This window comes from Lissotriton helveticus, chromosome 4_1 (genome assembly GCF_964261635.1).
Source record: "Lissotriton helveticus chromosome 4_1, aLisHel1.1, whole genome shotgun sequence".
NCBI classification, from domain to species: domain Eukaryota; kingdom Metazoa; phylum Chordata; class Amphibia; order Caudata; family Salamandridae; genus Lissotriton; species Lissotriton helveticus.
Window position 1 is genome coordinate 119,027,041 of NC_136063.1, and position 21,943 is coordinate 119,048,983.

Genomic DNA, 21,943 nt, shown 5'->3' on the forward strand with positions numbered 1-21,943 from the left:
ATTCCAAGAGTTTATCGTCTAGTATTTCTATATGGTGGGTTTCTGCCATGCGCTTACGTGCTATGGCACCATGCACATTACCCCAAAGCAACACCTTGTAGGCCTCCCAGAGGGTGACATGTGAAGCTACTGAGCCCTTATTCTCTTGGAAGAATTGCTCAGTTTCTGTTCCAATGAATCCCATTACTGTTTTGTCGTGAAGCTCCCAGGCATTCAGTCTCGAGTCTGATCACTGCCTGTTCATTCCACCCCCTACTGTCAGCCAGGGTTGTGTATGTCCCCCTTCCAGTCAAGTCACAGTGTGTACCCCACAAGTGGGTTTCCTGTAAAAAAGACAATGCCAGGTTTAAGTCTCTTGATGTATCTGGTACCTAACCCCCTCTTGATCTTGCTACAGAGTCCAATAACATTCTATGACAATGCTGAGTATGTTTCCTCACTCATTGTGTGTGTATCCCATGACTTTCATTTTATGCAAGGGTGGGTCAGTCTGATGTCCTCTTTCTCTCTGTTCCTGTCTGTGGACCTTAAATCTCCTGCCACTGGCTGTATTAGTAACGTACTAAATGATTAAACTATAAAACATTTTACACATAACCCTAACCCCTACACCCCATTCTCTCCCACTACCTACTCCTATTCCCTGAACTGTCAAAATGACAACTTGGCGTAACAACCCCTAACCTCCAACCCGCTAAATTCTAACCAAAACACAGAAGGAAATAGGCTTCAATAAAGTATTCCTCTCAGAAAGCACTGAACAAAATCGTGTTGGGGGATTCTGTAGCAGTTCTGCAGTTTGTCTTCCTTTGGCCTGCCCATGTTTCAGCCTTTCTCGACAACTTAGCCTGCTGTTAGAGTGTGCTCTCCATGTTTTGTGTCTTCGCATCTTGATCTTCCATGCGAGCGATATTCTTGTGGAGTGGGTGGTCACAGTTCGTGTCCACCAGGGATTTCTTATCCGATTGTTCGGTGTGTTTTTTTTTCCCCTGATTGCAGTGTCTTCCCTTGACTTGAGTTTGGGACAAGTGTTCCGGGCACGCACAGGGTTCCTTTGAGTAAGACCCTGACATCGTCTTGTGTCCTCATTTAAGTAGGCATCTCTATCTTATTCTCAGGGTTCTGGGCTCCCATTGCGGGGTTGCGTCGTTGGATTGTGACAAGCTGGTCCTATTTTTCAGTCATACCATGGGGCGCTCCTCTACCCAGGTCCATGCTTCTTCCAGGGTTTAAAAAAATAACGAGGTGCCTTGGAAGATAACCTTGAGCTTCGCTGGGAAAAGAAGCATGTATTGGATCTGCATGGCTCTCAGCTTGAGTTTCACTGAGTTGAATGTGTACCTCATCTTCTGCACTTTTCTAGAGAAGTTGGGAAAAATCATTATCTTTGTGTTAGCAGGGTTGAGTTCAATTCTATGCCATGCCTCTCTAAGTATTGTGTCTCGATCTTGGTAGGTTAAGAATTTCAAAATTAGTAGTAGCAGAGGGGCACCAGTTGGCAGTCTTGCTTGGGCATCCTCTTTGCCTGTTTGATGATAAAACAGGATGAAACCTTCGCTGCAGGGAGGGAGTTGCATTACCATGACATCACAAACACCACTGGGTCAGAGCCCCCCTTTCCCTCTGGGAATCCGATGTAGCGGTAGTTGTTTCTGCAGGCTCAATTTTCCGGATCCTCCGCTTTCCATGCTACCTCTCTCACAATGGCCTTCAAGTCTTCGACATTGGAATTCAGTATATGTTTTGAGTATTCGACTTCTGAGATGCAGGTTTCTGTTTTGGTCAACCTTTCCACTTTATTGCGCATATGTTGAATCAGAAGGGAGACCTCCAATCTTATTTCTGTAATTTTGCCCTCTATGTCATCTCTGGAGGCATGAATTGCTGAGGGTGGCTGTGTTATTTGGCAGACCTGAAGACTATCCCCGTGTTGGGAGCACTTTAGTATACTTGTCCATTTTGCCCTGCTTTAGGGTTTTAGGTTCCTTGTGTCTCGCCATTGTGTTAATTGAAAGGGGTAAATCTTCAAGGAGGCTCTCAGTTAGTTCTGTATTTCTTTGCTGGGGGGCATCCAAGTGGCAAATGTGATATATTTGAAAGCCATGATATTAGAGGTCACTGTGCTGCTTAAGTAACAGGGACCAGTCCTCCATTTTCCTTTCTGGAGATTACTGGCCACTTTCTAACGCCGCCACCGGAGCTGAGAGTCACATACCTCTAAGGCTCCCTTGCTGGGAGGACGCCGCCACCGGGGCCAAGAGTCACCATCCCTCGAGGCTCCCTTGCTGGGAGGACACCGCCACCGGGGCCAAGAGTCACCATTCCTCGAGGCTCCCTTGCTGGGAGGACGCCGCCACCGGGGCCAAGAGTCATTTGCTGCCAGAATCGCGCCGCCGCTCCGGGACCACAGATCCCGGCAGGCATCGCGGCGGCGCGCAATTGTGACGTCGCGCCAGGAGGCGCTCATAAACAGCGCTAGAACCGGCGGAGAGGGGGGAAAACGCTGGAGATTACTGGCCACTTTCTAACGCCGCCACTGGAGCTGAGAGTCACATACCTCTATGGCTCCCTTGCTGGGAGGACGCCGCCACCGGGGCCAAGAGTCACCATCCCTCGAGGCTCCCTTGCTGGGAGGACGCCGCCACCGGGGCCAAGAGTCACCATTCCTCGAGGCTCCCTTGCTGGGAGGACGCCGCCACCGGGGCCAAGAGTCATTTGCTGCCAGAATCGCGCCGCCGCTCCGGGACCACAGATCCCGGCAGGCATCGCGGCGGCGCGCAATTGTGACGTCGCGCCAGGAGGCGCTCATAAACAGCGCTAGAACCAGCTACGCGGGACGCGAGCGGGACGCCCGGGGCTAAGCCCGGGCAAAGGGCGGGCCCTCTACGGCCCTCATCGGCACTAGGAGGCCAGGCTAGGCCATCCCTCTAAAATCTATCCTTGTGCTCTAGGGAGTATTTCCTGTGACTCTATAGTCAGTGGGGGTGTAAGAGCCTTTTCGTTGACCGGCTATTTCTGCTAAGCGGACAGCAGATAAAACATCTCTACGAACCAGGAAATAAGTCAACTGGAGACCTGCACAAGGCATTGACGTAAGACTTTTGTTTTAAAATATTGAAACTAATACCTTGTTGTTTTATTGGGTTGTGAGTGTAAGACTATCACACATCTTGCATAATAATGCCAAAAAAAAATCATCGTTTGGTATCTGAAACACCTAAGAATACTATGGAGAACTATCTTGTTCAAGTGGTTACTCAGATAAACAGCAAGCGCAGACAATCATTGGGTTTGTCCCAGTCACCTGTTCTCCATTCTCTGAGCCCACCTACTTCCTCACAATCAAACGAGTCCTTGCTATTAGATTTTAATAGTGATGTTCTTGAAACAGCTCCTTCATCAAATGTTAATATTGACATCAGTACAACGAATGTGACGGATATTGAACATCATGCTGACAACGAGTTAGATGCACAGTTTGTCATCGAGGTTGTAGACAATGATGAAAAAGAGGAAGTGGTGGATGAAGTACCTGCAAAGCAGTCTGCAAGGGCAGTTAGAGCCTGTCGCAGATTACAAAACAAACGTGGAGGGCCACGTTCAGGAAAGAGCAAGGCTATACCACTGCAAAATCCAAAAAGTACCCATCAGAATAATGAGGAGAACAATTCGAGGGAAAGACTGGATGAGGACTTAATGTCACGAATAGCGGAGCTGTTAGAAATTAAAATTCAGACAATTATCAAACCACTTATTAACAAGATTGATAAACTTTCTGCAGAGATAAAGAAATTGGGAGGTACTCAAAATGTATTAACAGATGCCATAGGAAATGTTTTAAGTAATGTTAATAACGGCCATGATTGCTCAAGGGAAGATAATGAATCTGGGTCAACATCAGATATTACGCCACCAGGGCCAACACTTTCAGAATGCCCACAAACCGGCCATATTGTTCATGACTTGCCATTAGAAGCCCCCCTTGTTCAATTAGTTGAGCCATCACATGACATAGTGCCCCCGGCGATAGAAGATAACTCTACACAATTTGTAGTTGAAGCATCACCACTAGTGTTAGTGTTAGCTAATACACCTATCCTATCACCGGGTCAAATTGAGTCAGCTTCGTCGCTAACAAGCAAGGCATTATATTGGCTGTCAAATAATCTGCGGATAGCCCAGGGGGGGGAACAACGGCTGGCCGACGAAATTAAAATGGCAAGGAGGGTTGGATGGATAGGGAATAAACAAAAGAAATGGAAGGGCGACTGTGTGATATTAACTTTCGCAACTCCATCTGCTCTTCCTGATATTCTATCCAACATACTACCACCACAAAGAAGAAGTAGTTCCATAATCCCCCTCACATTGGAATTCTTTTATAATGATTCGCAAAAAGCCAACAACCATAAGCCCCTGAAGCCAGCTTGGATAGCGAGAGAAAATGGATGGGGTGGGGGACCTACAATGTGTGATACAAACCATGTCTCCAAAGATAGGACTGGCCCATGGCAAGTCAACCAACACAATATTCCCCGTCACATTACCCCAGGACAAAATTTTAATTTAATGGGTAGACGAGGGCTTGGTATACCACCAAACAACTGTGGGATTTTAGGTACTGTTGGTTACAATGGAGGATGGCCAGGTATGCAGCAGCGTTTATTGCACCCTAACACCCCAGCATGTGTAGGTAATGGTAATTATAATGGAGGATGGCCGGTTACTTACCTGAATCCACCGTTTCCTACCACACCTACACCTAGATGGAATGTACCTACAAATGGTTGGGGTTTTGGGGCTCCATCTTACAATTGGGGAGTTAGTACCTCAAATAGGTTTGACGCTCTAGCTGGTTTATCCGATTGCGATTGACTTGATGGAGGGGCTTTGACAAAGTCATGTGGTGCAAATCATATACATTCTGGTTTGCCCCCCGTAGTTGCACCAAAACAAATAGCACTCGCCGAAAACCCTCAACAGTTAATGCATTCCGTAGACACAATGGTGCGAACACCACATCTAGATGTCAATGGATCAATGACTCCGCAACTGGTAACAAAGGAACCAGGGGCTTTGGAATTAACAAAAATCATTTGTTGGAATATTGCAGGTCTGAAAAAGAATCTTTCAGATCCGGCCTGGCATGATTACCTGGCTAGTGGGGACTTAATTATGTTTCAGGAAACCTGGGGGCTTGAGAACTTCTTTAAGGTTTACTATAGATCCTTCTTCATCCCCGCAGTAAATACAAATGGGGGAAGACCTTCTGGCGGCCTAACAATTTGGGTAAAAATTACAAGAGGCCTGTCCTTCAAGCAAATTGATACAAATAACCCTGACCTATTATTACTTGAGTTAAAAAATACTATGGGCTGCAGCATTTACGTGATCAACATCTATAGTAGACCACATCGATCATGCACAGAATCATCAGTTGTAACCCACTTGAGTAATATTGTGACAGGGTTTGATCAAAATGCAAAAATAATTATAGGAGGTGACTTCAACAGAGGTTTTGAACCTATCATAGGTTTAGAAGACATCTATAAGGATGAGGACGGTGCCAACAATATTCCTTTAGTTGATACAAATTATAAAGCACCCTGTACAGTGAGTGCCTTACAACTATTGAACTTAACTCTAGAATCAGGCCTACGTGCCTGTAATGGGCGGTTGCCATCAGACTCGCCCAGTAAACCAACATTTACTAGAGGGGTGACCTACAGCCACTTAGATTATTTGTTGGTTTCTTTAAATCTATGGCCTATGACCATCGATTTAATGGTGGATGATCGTACAGAGAGTGATCATTATCCCCTGATTCTATCTGTACAGACCCAGATTTTTATAACCCTTGATAAAAGTGTTAGTAGCACAGTATCCTTGCCACAGGACCCTCTAGTGGCAAACAACCGTAGATCCCTGAAGTGGCCAGTGGTATTAGACAATACAAAAATTATTCGTCAAATCTACAACGTATTTGTGAGGCACATGTCTGCCCTCTTAGGGAACAGTATTGCCATCCAAAGTCCGCTTTTGGTAAAATCCCATAAATATCTAATTAACCAACTTGGTGAGATCTTGAGCAGGGCGGTAAAGAGATCACAAAACGTCCGGAAAAATAAACAAGCCGGGATTACTTGGTATAACCAGAAATGCCGGAAAGCTAAAACAGATCTAATCACAGCGGTTAGGGGGGATTCAGCGAATATTGTGAGAACTAAGAGAGCTCAGTATAAAAGAACCTTGCAAATGGCTAAAAAAGAGTGGGATGAAAGGGTTTGGTCAGATCTGCTGGATGCATGCAAGTGCAGAGACCAGACTTCCTTCTGGAGCCTCATTGCTAGAGGCACCAGGGGGGCTACGGAATGTAAAGATAAATTTCTAGAGGAGAAAATATGGGTTGAGCATTTTACTTTGCTTTATTCTTGTGAAGGTCAAAGTGAGACTGAAAGTTGGGATAGTTCACAGGCTCCCCTTGTAGCCCATGACACACCTCTTGTCTTTTCTTTGTCAGAAACAATCTTAGCAATCAAGGCAGTTAAGTCAGGGAAAGCCCCAGGCCCTGATAAAATACCAGGTGATCTTTGGAAACACGAAAATTATATTTGGGCTCCCTACATCAATTTACTATCCAATGAAATTGTTTGTGGAGCTCCTGTTCCAGAAACCTGGAAGGGGGCGGAGATTGTAACACTGTTCAAAAAGGGGGATAGGTCAAATCCTTCACATTATCGGCCTATCAGCCTAATTGACGTGTTGCAAAAAAATTTTGCCCGACAAGTTCTTGGTCGGCTTACCTCTTGGATTGAAGAACACTTTATTTTTACAAAATATCAGGCAGGTTTTAGATCAAAGATAAGCACTATAGACCAGGTTTTTAGATTTTTATGTTTAGTCTGGAAATACACGATTATAAGAAGTTCCCATATATACGTGGCATTTGTAGATTTGAAGGCAGCTTTTGAAATGGTTCCAAGGGAAGCCCTATGGAAGACACTAAGTAAGATGGGCGTCCCTGCAAATATCCTTCAGATTTTAATTAGACTTCACGAGAATAATTATGCACGAGTTAGATGGGGACCTAATGGTGAAGTTAGCGAGAAAATAAAAATAGCAAAAGGGGTAAGGCAGGGGTGTGTAATGGCACCTACCTTATTCTCCTTGTACGTTAATGACATCCCCGAAACTCTCTTGGGCTGCGAGCATGACTCTCCCAAATTGAGCGGGCAAGCCGTTCCGGCACTGTTGTTTGCAGACGACACGATTTTAATTTCTCAGACATCTAGGGGACTCCAAAACCTTCTAAATACTTTTAGTTTGTATTGTCATGACAAGGGATTAGAAATTAATTCCTCTAAAACAAAAGTTATGACAATCAACCCTCATAAAGGTTTTAATAAGGTCTTTAAGATAAATAATGAACCTATTGAAGAGGTCCCCAATTTTAAATACCTGGGCATTATTTTAGACAGTCACGTCACATGGAAGACGCAATTGGAGAACTCAAAACTAAGGCTGACCCAAAATCAGTGTCCGATTTTAAAGAGGCATAAGAATAGCCATTTTAAAGCAGTCTCACCAGCTATTGAATTATTTAAATATAAAGTACAATCATCCTCACTTTATGGTGCGGACCTTTGGGCTTATGCCTCAAAGGATACTTTTCGAGTGAGGGAAAACTCCTTTATTAGGCAACTTCTAGGGATACCAGGGTCAACACCACTGACACCAGTATTATGGGACCTTAACTTTAGACGTACAGATGACTACGCTTCTCTTCGTCCGCTCCTTTATTGGATCCGTTTATGGTCCGTTGAGGAGCTGACAGATTATAGAGAAGCATTGAAAGAGATATTGGCCATAAGGAATAGTACGCATTTGCCATGGTTAGAGTACGTCAGGAAATGGTTTGAAAAATTAGGGCTAAGTGACTTTTGGTTTGATCCTGATTCCCTCACGAATAGTTCAAAAAAGATTTTGAAGCAAAGGTACTGGGATTATATCAGAGACTCAGTGTTACTAAACCCCAGAACAGGGACCCTAACTTCGAAATTTTTCGAAATTAAAATGACTATGTATTTAGAGCCCCTTATGGATGAAATTCATCCCCCACTGGCCAAAAGCCTATATTTAAAGTTCCGGTATGGTATCTTACAACTAAAAGAAAGGACAACCAGCTGGACCTGTAATAAGGGGTTGGCCGGGGCCGCTGGCTCTGATATATGTGAGCTATGCGAGATGAGGTTGAAAGAGGATGAGTCCCATGTTTTATTTATATGCCCAGCTTACCTAAGAGCCAGGAAAAAATGGCTCAAGCCAATCTGTAAAAGGCTAGGCTTCAGACAAATTAAGGTTGGACTTAGAATTTTTAAGGGTGACACTGCACAAACGATTGTGTTCAGCCTAAGTCGTTTTCTCCTATGTGTAGCCTTGATTAGGAGGATGAAAAACCTAAAAACTTAAAAACCTAATGGAATAGGCTACTTTACCATGTTTTTACGTTATTGGTCAGCTGCTAAATGTTGTTGCTTATTGTCCTGATGTGTATTCTCCTTTTTAACAAAACAGTTAAATTATTTTTTTATTAAATTTGAATATTTAGTGTTCTGTATACTAGAGGGGCCAACCACGATCTAGTCAATTAAATGGATGGTTTGGAAAATGAACTGAATTTTAGGTATTTTATGCAAAGGAAATGTGTTGATATTTTACCCGCTGCTATTGTTTCATTATGTATTATGATGTGTTTATATTGTAACATGATGTATTATGATTGTATGTTTGTATCTTACAAGGTTTTTTAAACCGAATAAAGATTGAAATGAAAGGGGTAAATCCTCAAGGAGGCTTTCAGTTAGTTCTGTATTTCTTTGCTGGGGGGGCATCCAAGTGGCAAATGTGATATATTTGAAAGCCATGATATTAGAGGTCACCGTGCTGCTTAAGTAACAGGGTACAGTCCTCTACTTTCCTTTCAGCCTGTGATGTAGGTCGGCACCCAGGATCTATTTGCTGCCACTCTTGGGACCGTGCTTACAGTGTCTGTTCATTTCTGGAACTTTTAGGGGGCGTGTGGTCAAGTCCAGGTAGCCCCAAGAAGACTAGCACTCCAGTCTAGGGTGTCCATTTAATGCTCACTTATCTCCCTTAGTGCCACAATATTGTATCAGTCTGTCATCCACACCCTATAGCAGGTCAATCATGTTGTCCCTACGGTATATTTGTTGAGTAGTGATGACTCCAGAGAATAGGAGAACTATGTTTAAAAGACCAAGATTCTCCAGCACCAACTGATTTTTGGAGCTCATGGAACATTCTACTGTGAGCTTCACATGAAGATTCCATGGAAGGGTAAGTACCAAGTTGGATAGAATGGTAGGGAGAGATGGGGAAGGGAAAGAAGGGTGGAAGAGCAAAAGTGAGTATGGTAATATAGCATCATTTTACAACACATCCCCCTTGCAAAAGGAAGTGAAAGTAGAAAAGAAAGATAAGAATAAAATAAGGTTAGCAACAGAAGTATCACTGATACTTAATGCTGAAATAAAATAAGTTACATTTCATAATCAGTTTGCCAACTAGTAGGACAACGAATCCTGACATTCTTGGATTCTTTGGAGCTGGGGGTAAATGTGCCTGCTCTTTCGTACTTGACAAACTCGAGGATGCACAGTTTGGAACATCTTGCAACATAGTCTGTGCTCCAAGTACTGCCATCTTCCAATACCACAAAGTTGTTATTAACACGTTTGATTCTCAAAGAGTTTAGAGAAAGCAGTAACTTTAGGTCTCTTGATAACAACCCACAGACCTTTGTGCCACTCTCTGTTGCTCGTTCCCCATTTTTGGTCATACCTGGATTTTTTGTTTGCTTGATGATTCTTTACTTTGTCTAAGACTCTCTTTCGGTCTACCCAAAGAGGACATTTACCAGTGAGCCAGTTTGGGGTCAGTTTGGAAACTGGATTTCTTCCCTTGAGAGATACAAAAGGAGATACCCCTGAAACACTATTGGGAGTAGTATGGTATGACCTTAGCATCATCTTTACAGCATCATGAACAGGTTCCTTGGAGACAAAAGCCAACTGAGTGGTATCTGTTTTCATCCTGTTTGCTCTTTCCACCAACCCATTTGCCTTTATACAATAAAGAGGGGATTTTAAGTGAGTGATGGACAAAGTTCCCAAAAACTGTTTAATTTCATCAGAAGTAAATTGAGCCCCACTGTCAGTAACTGAAGTGTTAGGAATTCCTTCTATGGAAAATGTATCTTCAATGGGCTCGTACATGCCTTCGAGTGATATCATCTTGTTGCACCTGTGTTTGTGGTTATCAATGATGAACAGGTCATCCTTTACAATCCAGAAAGTTCTAAGGTCCTCAGGACCTTTCTTGAGATTCTAAGGCCACCCCTTACTAATGATGACCTTAAGGGACGATAGGGTGTTGTCGTCCTGTGCACATTTCTAGCATTTATCTTTACTGATAACTGGAATGTCTATGGAGTGAATTGCCTAATCAGAGGACATTCTACAACCTGGTTCCTATCGCCTGCTACGTATATCATGTTGTAGATAAAACCTTGTAGACCCAACACCTACTTAGAGATGTAGGGGGTGGCCTTCTTGCTGCATTTAGTGCAGAACATGGACAGTAGAGGTTTATGATCAGTTCTTATGGTAAATGGGACTCTCCATAGAATTAATTTAAAATTATTATCTTTTCTATAGTGGAGTAGTTACGCTCAGGATCCTTAGGTGTTCTTGATGCAAAAGCTGTTACTTTTTCTTTCCCTTCAACAGCTTGGGTGAGTGAGAAACCTAATCTCTTCATGCTAGCATCTGTGATTAAGGAGGTCTTAGCATTGGGAATAAACATACTCAAAATAGGTGCTTCCGTGATGGCTTGCTTGATATGTGAGAACTCATTTTGAAATTCTGCACTCCATTAAAAAGGGATACCCTTCTTTAACAAGGTCCTAAGCGAATGTACATGTTTGGCAACGTTTTTGGCATATTTAGACATTCCACCAGGCTTAGGAAGGACTTGAGCTCTTCCTTATTGGAAGCTGCTGGTGCTAATTTGTCTAAATCCACAAGACTAGTTTTTGGGACTTATTCCTTCCCCTGTAATAGTGTGACCAAGATACGCGACTGATTCCACCCCAATTTTGCATTTATCTTTCTGTGTGGTAAAGCTAGCTTTGCTCAGTTGTCTCGGAACATCTTCAAGGACTTTGTTGTGCTTCTCTATTGACTCGCCATAGATTAGGATGTCGTTCTGAAAGCATAATACATTGCCAGTGCCCTGCAATATGTATTGTATAACACTCTGGAACACTGAAGCAGCAGATGCCAATCAGAATTTGATGAAAGTGATAGGCACCAAATGGGGTTATGAAAGAAGTAGGAGCTTTGGAAACGGGATTGAAAGCGACCTGGTGGTGAGCCAATGAGAGATGCAGGACACTAAAGTACTGCAATCCTTGTATGATGCTGAGCATTTCATTGATATTAGGGAGGGGGTGCCTGTTCACCCAAATATTAGCGTTTAGATCGAAACACAACCTGATTCTCCTACCCCCTTCCTTGGTTGCTACAACCATGGGAGCAAGCCATTCAGAGTTCTCAATCTTCTGATGATTCCATTGGTCTGCAACTTGTTCTACTCCTTTTCCAGAGCATCCCGTAAAAACAGTGGAACAGACATGGCTTTATGTACTACAGGCATGTACTGTTCTTTCAGTTTAATCTTGTAGAGGTAACCTTTAAGTAAGCATTATTTGTCTGAAAAAAACTTCAGGGAACTTCTCACATAAGTCTCTACCAATCACTGATTTGTCTACAAGATAGACAGGTTCAAGGGCATTGGGATCCAGCTTGATCACTAAATCTGTTTGGTGTTTCCACCCTAGCAGATTGGAACAATTTTTTTTTAGGTACACTTTTCCAAAGGTAGATCTATTCTTGAAACTAACTGCATAACCAGCATTCCAACCAATGGTACGGGATTAATATTGAACTCTTATATGTACTCGCGTTCGGTGACAAGTGAAAATAGAAATGTGACTGTGAATAGAAAAAGATGGTCCCCATTTTCGATGGGGTGAATGGAATAGAAATGACAACAGCGACCATCTTTGAGAAGTAAACATATACAAACTGATAGTTACAAGGCACTCTACGTAACACGTAAGGTCACCTAGGGGAGACCTTACGTGTGACTTATGTAAAAAAACCAAGGTATTTTGAAACTTTGTAAGAACCTATATTTAATTAGTCACATTTCCCTATAATTTAAGATTAAAAGCAGCCTCAAAAATGACAGCAGGCACAACAGTAATACACCCTAAGTACATTAAATTGACTAGGCCTCTAGAACTATATTCCCTACCACATCCTGGGTAGTTACAGAGAGGATGTCAGAAAGAATTGTAGGTATACCTAATTACCAGGCACTTTTAATTTGAGCACAGTCCCTGGGCCTGGTCAGCAGAGCCCAGGGCTCAATGCAGAGTCAGAAAACCAGCATCTAGTAGTCAAAATGGGAGCAAAAATCTATCAGGTCATTTTTTCTCACAATCTCTAAATTCACACAGGTTACAGTTTTATGCGAGTCATCATATTAGATTTGTGGCTTACGTAGTGTGTCAAAATCTATAAAAGATATTGCATGCTATTGTCTTAGAAGGAAGTTCTCAAAAAGTAGTTGGCCTTTACACCTGCACAGCATGTAATTTGTAATTTGTAGTTTATATTTGTATAGCGCGTTATCACCAACGGTCTCTAAGCGCTTTGATAGAGGGGCCTGCTAGTGTTGAGGGTGGGGAAGCGGTACTTTACTGCGTGCCCCAAGCTTCTTTAAACAGGAGGGTTTTGAGATGATTCCTAAAGGGTAACAGGAAGTGTTCCTTACGGAGGTTGTCAGGCAGTCTATTCCAGATCTGTGGAATGATAGACGAGAAAGTTCTGCCTCCCATGGAGGACAGGCGGGTACGGGGACAGACTAGCATCCTGGCTTCCGAGGATCGAAGTGCTCTGGTTGGGGCGTAGTTCGTAAGGCTATTCTTTATGTAAGTTGGTGCATTGCCATAGGTGGCTTTGTGTGCAATGCACAAACCCTTGAACTTGATCCTCTGTCTGATGGGGAGCCAGTGTAGCTGGCGTAGAAGGGGGGAGGCATGAGTGCGGCGTGGGACTTTGAACACAAGCCGAGCCGCATCGTTCATGGTAGTCTGGAGTCTAGCCAGTTGGTAGTCTGGGAGTCCTAGGTAAAGCGAGTTGCCGTAATCCAGGCGGGATAGGATGAGTGCTACTACCACTCGTTGGAGGGTCTCAAAGGTGAGTAGCTGGGCCAGTTTTCACAGCTGCCTGATTATGTTGGAACAGACCCCGACTGTGGAGGATACCTGAGGAGCCAGTGATAGTTTGTTGTCAATTTTTATTCCCAGGCTTTTGACTGCTATAGCTGGCTCAGGGTATTTGCCCAACTCGGGTGCCCAAAAGAGACAGTTCCAAGGGTTGGCGTCATTAGTGACTGCCAGCACCTCCGTCTTATCCGGATTGATCTTCAGATAGTTGGCCGACATCCAGTTTATTGTGAATTTTAGGATGTTCTGTACTTTCTGGTGCTCTGGTAGGGAGTTGTCTATCCGGATGATAATTTGAGTGTCGTCTGCGTAGCTGTATATCTGGCACTCCAACTGATTGAGCGCAGCTATCAATGGCTGAAGGTAAGCATTAAATAAAAGGGGGGACAGTGCGGATCCCTGAGGGACTCCGCATGGGAGAGTACCTGACCTGGATACTGCTTCCCCCAACTGCACTCTCTGAGAGCAATCTTTTAGGAAGGATGTGAGCTATGTCATTGCAATGCCCTGCACCCCGAAATCGGACATCCGCAACAGAAGTAACTCGTGATTCACGGTATCAAAGGCCGCAGATAGGTCTAACAAAATCAGGGCGCAGGGGTCCTTCGAATCAGCTCTCAGTCTCAGGTCATCTAGGACTGCCAACATCACTAGTTCGGTGCTGTGATGGGGTCGGAAGCCCGCCTGGTTAAATTGCAGGAGTTCGTTGGCCTCTAGATGGTGCGCAGGGGAGGCAAGCACATGTTGTTCAAGGACTTTGGTGAGGAACGGGAGCTGGGATATGGGCAGGACATTTTTCACATTTTTAGTGTCGGCCCCAGGTTTTTTCAAAAGGGGGATCACGCGCGCCTCCTTAAATTCGCTCAGGACCACTCCTGTTTCCAGAGACGTGTTCAGGAGTGAAAGAGTCTCGCTTTCAATTTCGGGGAGGGCCATCATGTAGATCCTGAGTGGGCAGGGGTCAGCTGGGGAACCTGACTTCACACGTCCGAAGAGTGGCCCCAAGGCCTCATGTGTGAGCAGAGGGAAGGACGTAAGGGAAAGTTCTAGGGAATGGCCAGAGGGGACTGGGTTTAGTGAGCATGTTAGCTTAGAGGTATTCTCGATGGTAGTCAAGAAGTCCTCCAATTTGGAGGTGAAGAAGGTTCGGAACTTCTCACAATCCTCCTTGTTAAAGGCAGGTTTCTGTTCTTTGACCTGTCGGAGTTCTTTTAGAACTTTAAACGTTTCTTTCTGCGTGTTGGGGGCAGACACAATCTTGTTTTCATAGTAAACCGACTTTTCAGTCTGTATTGCGTGTTTGTATGCTGAAAAGACTTCAAGATAGTGTGAGAGAGTGGAAGGGTCATATTTCTTTTCGCCAGGCTCTTTCCCCTTGGCGAAGCTGTTGTTTCAGAGTGCGTTGTTTGTCGTTAGACCACGGGGCTCCTTCCCCTTTCCCCTAGCATGTCGGTTTAAAGTTCTATCAGGACTGTTATGGTAGAGGTATCTGCCCTTTCATTCTTTTTGAGGTAATGAAACAAACAAAGGGCAGAGAGGGAAGATGTATTTTTTTAAAGCACATGCTCAGAGTAAGGATGTTTTGGTGCTTTATCACAAAAAGGTACAAAGCAGCAGTTGACGATATAAACTCTGAAAAGTATTAGAGGAATGCTCTACATGCAATAATTTTAAGTAGGAATTTCTAATGTACTCTTAACATCATCTGACTGTGGGCCCACCGAGGTATCTGTAACCATACAAGAGAGGTGATGAAAAGCACAATTGTGAAATGATAGTTTTTAAAATACCTTAGGACAATCAGAGACATTTTGTACTATTTTATTCTTTTTCATTCTGTATCATAATGCTTTCAAGTCTTATTTACATGGTGATGCAGTACTTACTTGGTTTCTTCAGTGTTATCACTTTGCTAGTAGTAGGAACTAGATCACACGGTAAAGAGGAAATCCAAAAGTTATTATTAGATCTGGAAATTTCAAGCAATTACATTTTGATGCAAAAATTTGAATATTTTCCTAGATATTCTGAGCACAATCTAGGATGTAGTTTTGGCCTCTATAGAAAAGAACAGAAGGCTATAAACTGCATAATGTGAAGATCAGAATCGATGATACTGCAATGAACAATGCTAGTACTAACATGAAAATAATGTGGCATTGTTCATAGAGTAATTGGCACTATAAGATTGTTACAAGTTCTTGGAAAATCTTTGGTCTGTGTTTCATTCTGCCTGACAAAAACAGAGATCTTTGCAAAGCATATATCATATGCAATTTGACATATTCATAAATGGAGGGTGGTAATTGCTGAAATATGTATACATAGTTAAAGACATACATTTACAAATATAGTTCTAGATACATATCTATATTTATAGGTTCCAACACACTGGTAGCTCAGTAAGCCACACTTGAGACATCGTTCAAGATTACCAGCCTTTAATAATAAATATAGATTTGCTCCTTTGGCAAGTACAATAAGCAGCTTTCCCCTTTTCGCCTGACGCGTTTCAGGTTCCGAATGTGGGGCAGCATTCTAAGAATGCGGACTTGAATGGAAGCTAGGGATCATGTTGGGCTATATCCACGGTAGTCATAAGAGCGCCATATACTGGCATGATTGTTGGAGCACTACATCTCCCATAAAGCAATTTTACCGCAAATAAGGGGCTTGACATTAAAAAGGAAGTGGTTGCTCACCACAGCGCGATCCTTGCCCATAAGCTTTTGAGAAAGGGAATTACCTGAAATGCGTCAGGCAAATAGGGGAAAGCTTCTTATTGTACTGGCCAACGGTGCATTTCCATATATTCATTATTAAAGACTGGTAACCTTGAACGTTTTCTCGAATGCAGCTTACTGAGCTACCACTGTGTTGGAATTTAAATTGCGGAGGCTCAAACCGCCGAGCAGGCACCACCCCAGAATGACAAGAGGGCCACGGAATGGATACACTGTTCTGAATGTGAAGCAGAGTTCTAAGAATGAAGACTTGATTGGAGGCTAGGGCTCATGTTGGGCTAAATCCACAGCAGTCATAAGCTCGCCATGTACTGGAGCGAAAGTTGGAGCACTACATCTCCCATAAAGTAATTTTACTGCAAATAAGGGGTGTGACATTTAAAAGGGAGTGGTTGGTCACCACAGCGTGATCTTTGCCCATAAGCCTTGGTGAAAGAGAATTACCTGAAATGCGTCAGGCGACGAGGGGAAAGCTGCTTTTTGTACTGGCCAATGGAGCATGCCCATATTTATTATTAAATGTTGTCTCGAGTGTGGCTTACTGAGCTACCAGTGTGTTAGAATACATATATAGGTATGTAACTAAATTAGAAAGAGAGCCTCTATCTCTATGCAGCACAGGGTGACAGTGCTTAATATCGTATTTGTGCCACAGTGATTATGCAGAGCGGCCAACAAAGATCCATTGAGGCATTATGAGTAGGCATGTGAAACTGGCGGGGAGGGGTACGGAGGTGACCCTCGCAGGCAGGGGAGGTGCAGGCTCGGTGGCTAAGTTTGGATTCCAAGCTGTGAAGGAAAACATGGAGCAAAGCAAGATGACTGTGAACTAACAAGTCTGTCGTCTGGCACAGGGAAGTGTTGAAAACATTGTTATTCAGGAATTTGAATAAAGCTCAGCATGGCCTCTTTACTAAAAGCAAAGAGAAAGGAGGTTTTAAATTGGCTATTTTTCACCCTTGCAGCATATGAATTTGTCAAAGTGGGTCAAACAAGTCAGGAACATGTATTCATCAATAATGAAGTACAAATACAGATGCTATATGATAAATTGGAAGAACTGCACAAAAAAAGAACTGTCAAAATGCTGGGAGGCAGAGTCATTACAAAAATATATAGAAGTTGCCCAGGATCCAAGGGGACTCCGCATTTACACCATTCCAACTTATGAAAACCCGGACCCAGAGATGTTAGAGGAATGATCTGGGATTTCTAAAGAATGCTCAATTGTGATGATGAGGATACTGATTAAGTATGCCCTGAAAGATTGTATACAGATTTTTGCCAAAAGTGATAAAACAGCTGATTAATTATTAAAACTGATCTCTGATATAACGTTGGAGGAGTTCAATACCATGATACCAGTAAAGCTAGCAAAGCTGGAAGAGGAAATCACCAATAAAAAACAGAGGAACATCATTAGAAATGTTAAATATCATCAATCGGGAAGAACACTAATGTTCCATAGAAAATATGATCATCTGTTTGCTGAAAAAGAAGTACAGAATAGCACTGATGATAAGATCAGAACAAAGGGGGAAACAACAGAGGAAAGTGATGTCTCATACAGTAATGTATCTGAAGTGTCAGCTGAAACTTTAGCACAGAATGTCCCAATGAGTAATGTGGGAAAAAGAAACTTCCTGAAACAATTCCAGATGATGACAAAAGCTGAGCAAAATCAACAACCAAGAGAGCAGGATTTTCGGCGTGGCAGAGGATGAGGCACAAGAGGGAAAACAAGAGGGACAGGAGGAACCAGAGGAACAAACAAACAAGCTCAAGAAGAAAGAGGAGAAAACAGCAAACCAGTTGCAATGTCAACAAGAGCCAAGAGAGGAACAAGATGACGGTGGTCTATTTGTCAGAACTTAAGTTGTCACCTACAGATATTAAATTGTTATCCCTAGGCCTATCTTTCTGTCCTTACAGACAATTATACAATGTTAAGACTAGAGTTGACATTTTCTGTTCTTTGAGAAAACTTCAATTGAAAAAGTGATTCCTCATCCATGCTTTGTCCAAGAGTGAGCGAAGGCCTAATCAGTTATGCATTTCTGATATAGAGTTATTACATACAATGGCAGAGCGGGATGAGAGCATAGTACTTCATGAGGATCCATTAATACATTTGGATACATTACAAATACCTGTAGATGCATTGGGTTTCAGTAACTTTAAACCCAAATTTACATTTATACCAAGCATACATAGTGCAATGGAAGTGTTTGAGAAAAGTGAGGTTTCGGACCTGAAAAAAAATGAGATATAAAACAAATGGGAGAGCAAAGAGAAATTTAACAGATGAACATTTAAGAGCAATGGAAAGTTTGAAAAATGACAAAGGTGGAAAGATTGTGGTTTGGGTGAAAGTGGACTACTTGAGTGAAGGACATCGACAATTAAATTATCGTTCCTCTAAGTTGTATGCTAAGTAGTAAATCAGAGCTACAATCATCTTATTCAAGGTACAATGAAATGTTGGTTAACTGGAAATATCAAAGTTTATTTGAGTGGGAGGAATGTTGTAGATTATATTGTAAAACACACAAGATGATGGAATGTTGCACATTGGCAAAACATTCACCCCAGTCACAGACCTGGGTTTAATCCATTGTTATTTTTCTCACCACGCAACCCCAGTTCAGAAATGGCCATAGGCAAATCAGCCTTTACCCTGTCCAACACAGGAACAGTCCAGCCCGAACTGCCAAGCTATGTGATCCCTGGACCGGAATCATGCATCCTAGGACCGGTTTCTGGCTATCAGCCGTCATCAGCCAGGATAGCTTGACTCCAGTGGAATAGTGAGCCCAGGACACACGTCTGGGCATAAGCTTCCCACATAGGGCGAACAGAAAAAACACACAAGATGATTACGGAATGTTGCACATTGGCAAAACATTCACCCCCAGTCAAAGATCTGGGTATAATCCTTCGTTATTTTGCTCACCACGCCACCCCAGTTCAGACATGGCCATTGGCAAATCTGCCTTTAGCCTGTGCCTCATGGGAACAGTCCAGCCCGAACTGCCAAGCCATGTCTTCCCTGGACCGTAATAAAGCATCCTAGGACCAGTTTCTGGCTATCAGCCGTCATCAGCCAGGAAAGCTTGACTCCAGTGGCGTAGTGAGCAAGGGACCCACGTCTGGGCATTCCCTTCCCACATAGGGCGAACAGCAAAACACACAAGATGATGGACGAAATGTTGCACATTGGCAAAGCATTCACCCCAAGTCACAGATCTGGTTTTAATACATCCTTATATTGCTCACCATGCAATTGTATCTGTCTACTGATATTTATGGATTAGAGAAAAGTTATGAGTGAACATGATGGATATTGCCTGGAGTGCTGTGGTTTGAAGTTGCGATCTTGCACTTGGTGATATCATTGAACAGGTTTTGAGGATAGCAAACAGCATAATGTGAGCAACCACAGCAGAGTGTGGTGTGAATCTTAACAATGGATAAAGACTTGGACAAAAGAACATTGCTGAGTGGATGACCTAATGACAATTCAAGGGCTACTTAGAAGCGGCAATTAGGAGGCAACACAGTTTAACTCTCAAGGTCTTCTTCACAGTCTTGTACAAACTCACTGTGCCTCTTCCTACTGGTCCTTTTTTTCTCACATACTAAATGTTAATTCTATGCTATACAAAGAATTGTAACATACTGTTAGAAGATACATCATTTTTTAGTGGTAACCCCTATTATTGCTAACTGTTATGTCCTTTTTTTACTTTGCGCACTGGAGCACTGCTGAATGGATCTCAGTTCATAAAGTTTGAATACTGTTAGCTTCTCTGAAAGAGCACAGTTTATGGTGCGGGAAACACCAGTGACATGAAAGTTAAATATCACAGGAGGAGTGAAACACATATGTTGTTATTCACTAGGCTGACAAGAAAAACATTGCTTCAGGCCTACATGAGTAGCCTGATTGCAGCTGGCTTTAAACATCCATGTGAATACCTCATTGACAGGCAGGAACTCTGCTTTGAAACATTAATTCAGTCTAAGTGTGACTTGTTAACTACATGTTAGAGCAAATAGAATTAAAAAGAGGAAGATATAAGAATTTAATAGTGGTATTATCCTACAGTGACTATCCCCAAAACGCTAGTTCCATGGTTTAGGACTGCAGTGATTTTTACGAGAAGAAAAAACACAAAATGAAATACCATTTTTGGTGACGTTGATTTGCAATAAGGTACAGAGTATATTCAACCACTGTGTTTGATATTCAGTAAATATCCATTGAATTGGTGAAGTTGGATTTTACAAAAAAACACAATAAAGGTACTGGGTCAAAACTTCCACTTTGCATGCTTGAAACTCCAGTGAGCTAATTAGCATTAACCTATCAAGCCGCTGCCTTCCCCCTTAGGCTTTCCTCTCGATGAGATGTGAAACAACTCTCAGAAAAGAAATACTGGTGTGGGCCTTTTGACAAAAGTCCAGGTGTAAGGTATGCAAATCATCCTCTCATAAGAGGGCTGAGGAATTTCTGCAAATCGATTTTACAAGGGTAAAGCCTGCTAATCTATAGTTATTTTCAATTTGATCATGATGAAATATAGTACTTTAAACCAGGGCCAATAGTATCCAAATTGCCTCCATTTCAGTCATAGAAGGAGCTGCTTACAGAACGTGTTTGTTTTAGTTGAGTATGAGGTATCTGTTCAGTTCCCTAGGCACATTCCCGACTGGGTATCCAGCATACGCTTTACACATTGGTCAGCTGTATTCAGAAGTCACCCAACCACCTGGCTGCTGGTTACAGCAGGGGTGTCACCTCACCTACTATTATTAAGAACTCATCTAGACCTATGAATGAACGAGTACTGCAGTACCAGAATGTGCAGCAGGTGCAGTTTTTCAGAATTCAATCCTTTGAGTACAGATCAGGGTCCAAGCAAGCCCATCCTTTTTTCTTTTTTCTTTTAGGCAGCAGATTTGAGTAACTGGAGAACACTCCCATATTTATTCACAGTTCTGGGATTAAAAGCAGCGGGGCACACTTACCAATGTGATGCAGGGTACCACGAGGTGGCATATGATCACTTCTTCTAAAGTGTGGCATATTTTTGACCCAGAAATCACTATTCTTCTAATATACAAAATGGAGAAACTCTCTCCAGAACAGTTGGATCTGGCTAAGCCAACCCACTTGTGATACTGAGGTTTCCTAACACCCCCCTCCCAGCCCTCTTACTAATCAATTTTGTAAGGCTCCTATTTGACTGGGGGTTTAGGATTTAGGGGTGAGGCTGTCATTTTTATTTTTGAAGATTAGTTTTGCCTGTCCAACCCTTCCTGCATAATCCTCTGCTGCTTCCAGTTCTCCTCTCATAGGAAATAATTTTTCTGAATGCAAGCCTCTACACAACTCATTAACACAGTTTGGCTCAGACTGGCAAACCAGGAAAGACCCCCTGTAAGGCTGGATTTTGGCTTACTGAAAAGAAGAATTCCATAACGTATTTTCTGTGAAAGTTAGAATAAATTTCAATACTTTGAAGCTTCATTATAGCTCCTTTCTTTCAATAGTTACACTATAATAACATTTTCCTATGTTAACCTATGGAGTCACTGCGACTCATTGGCAAAAACATGAAATTGGCATTTTTTCCCTTCCCAGTGCACATACAACTTCTTCTATTATATCTTTCCTCATAGTTAGATGGCACGTTACCACTGGGGAACATAGAGGGGACCTTACATGTGACATATATACAACCAAGGTATTTTGCAACTTGGCTATTTCCTTTAATCGAATAGTCATATTTGCATATAATTTTAGATTGAAAACAGTGTC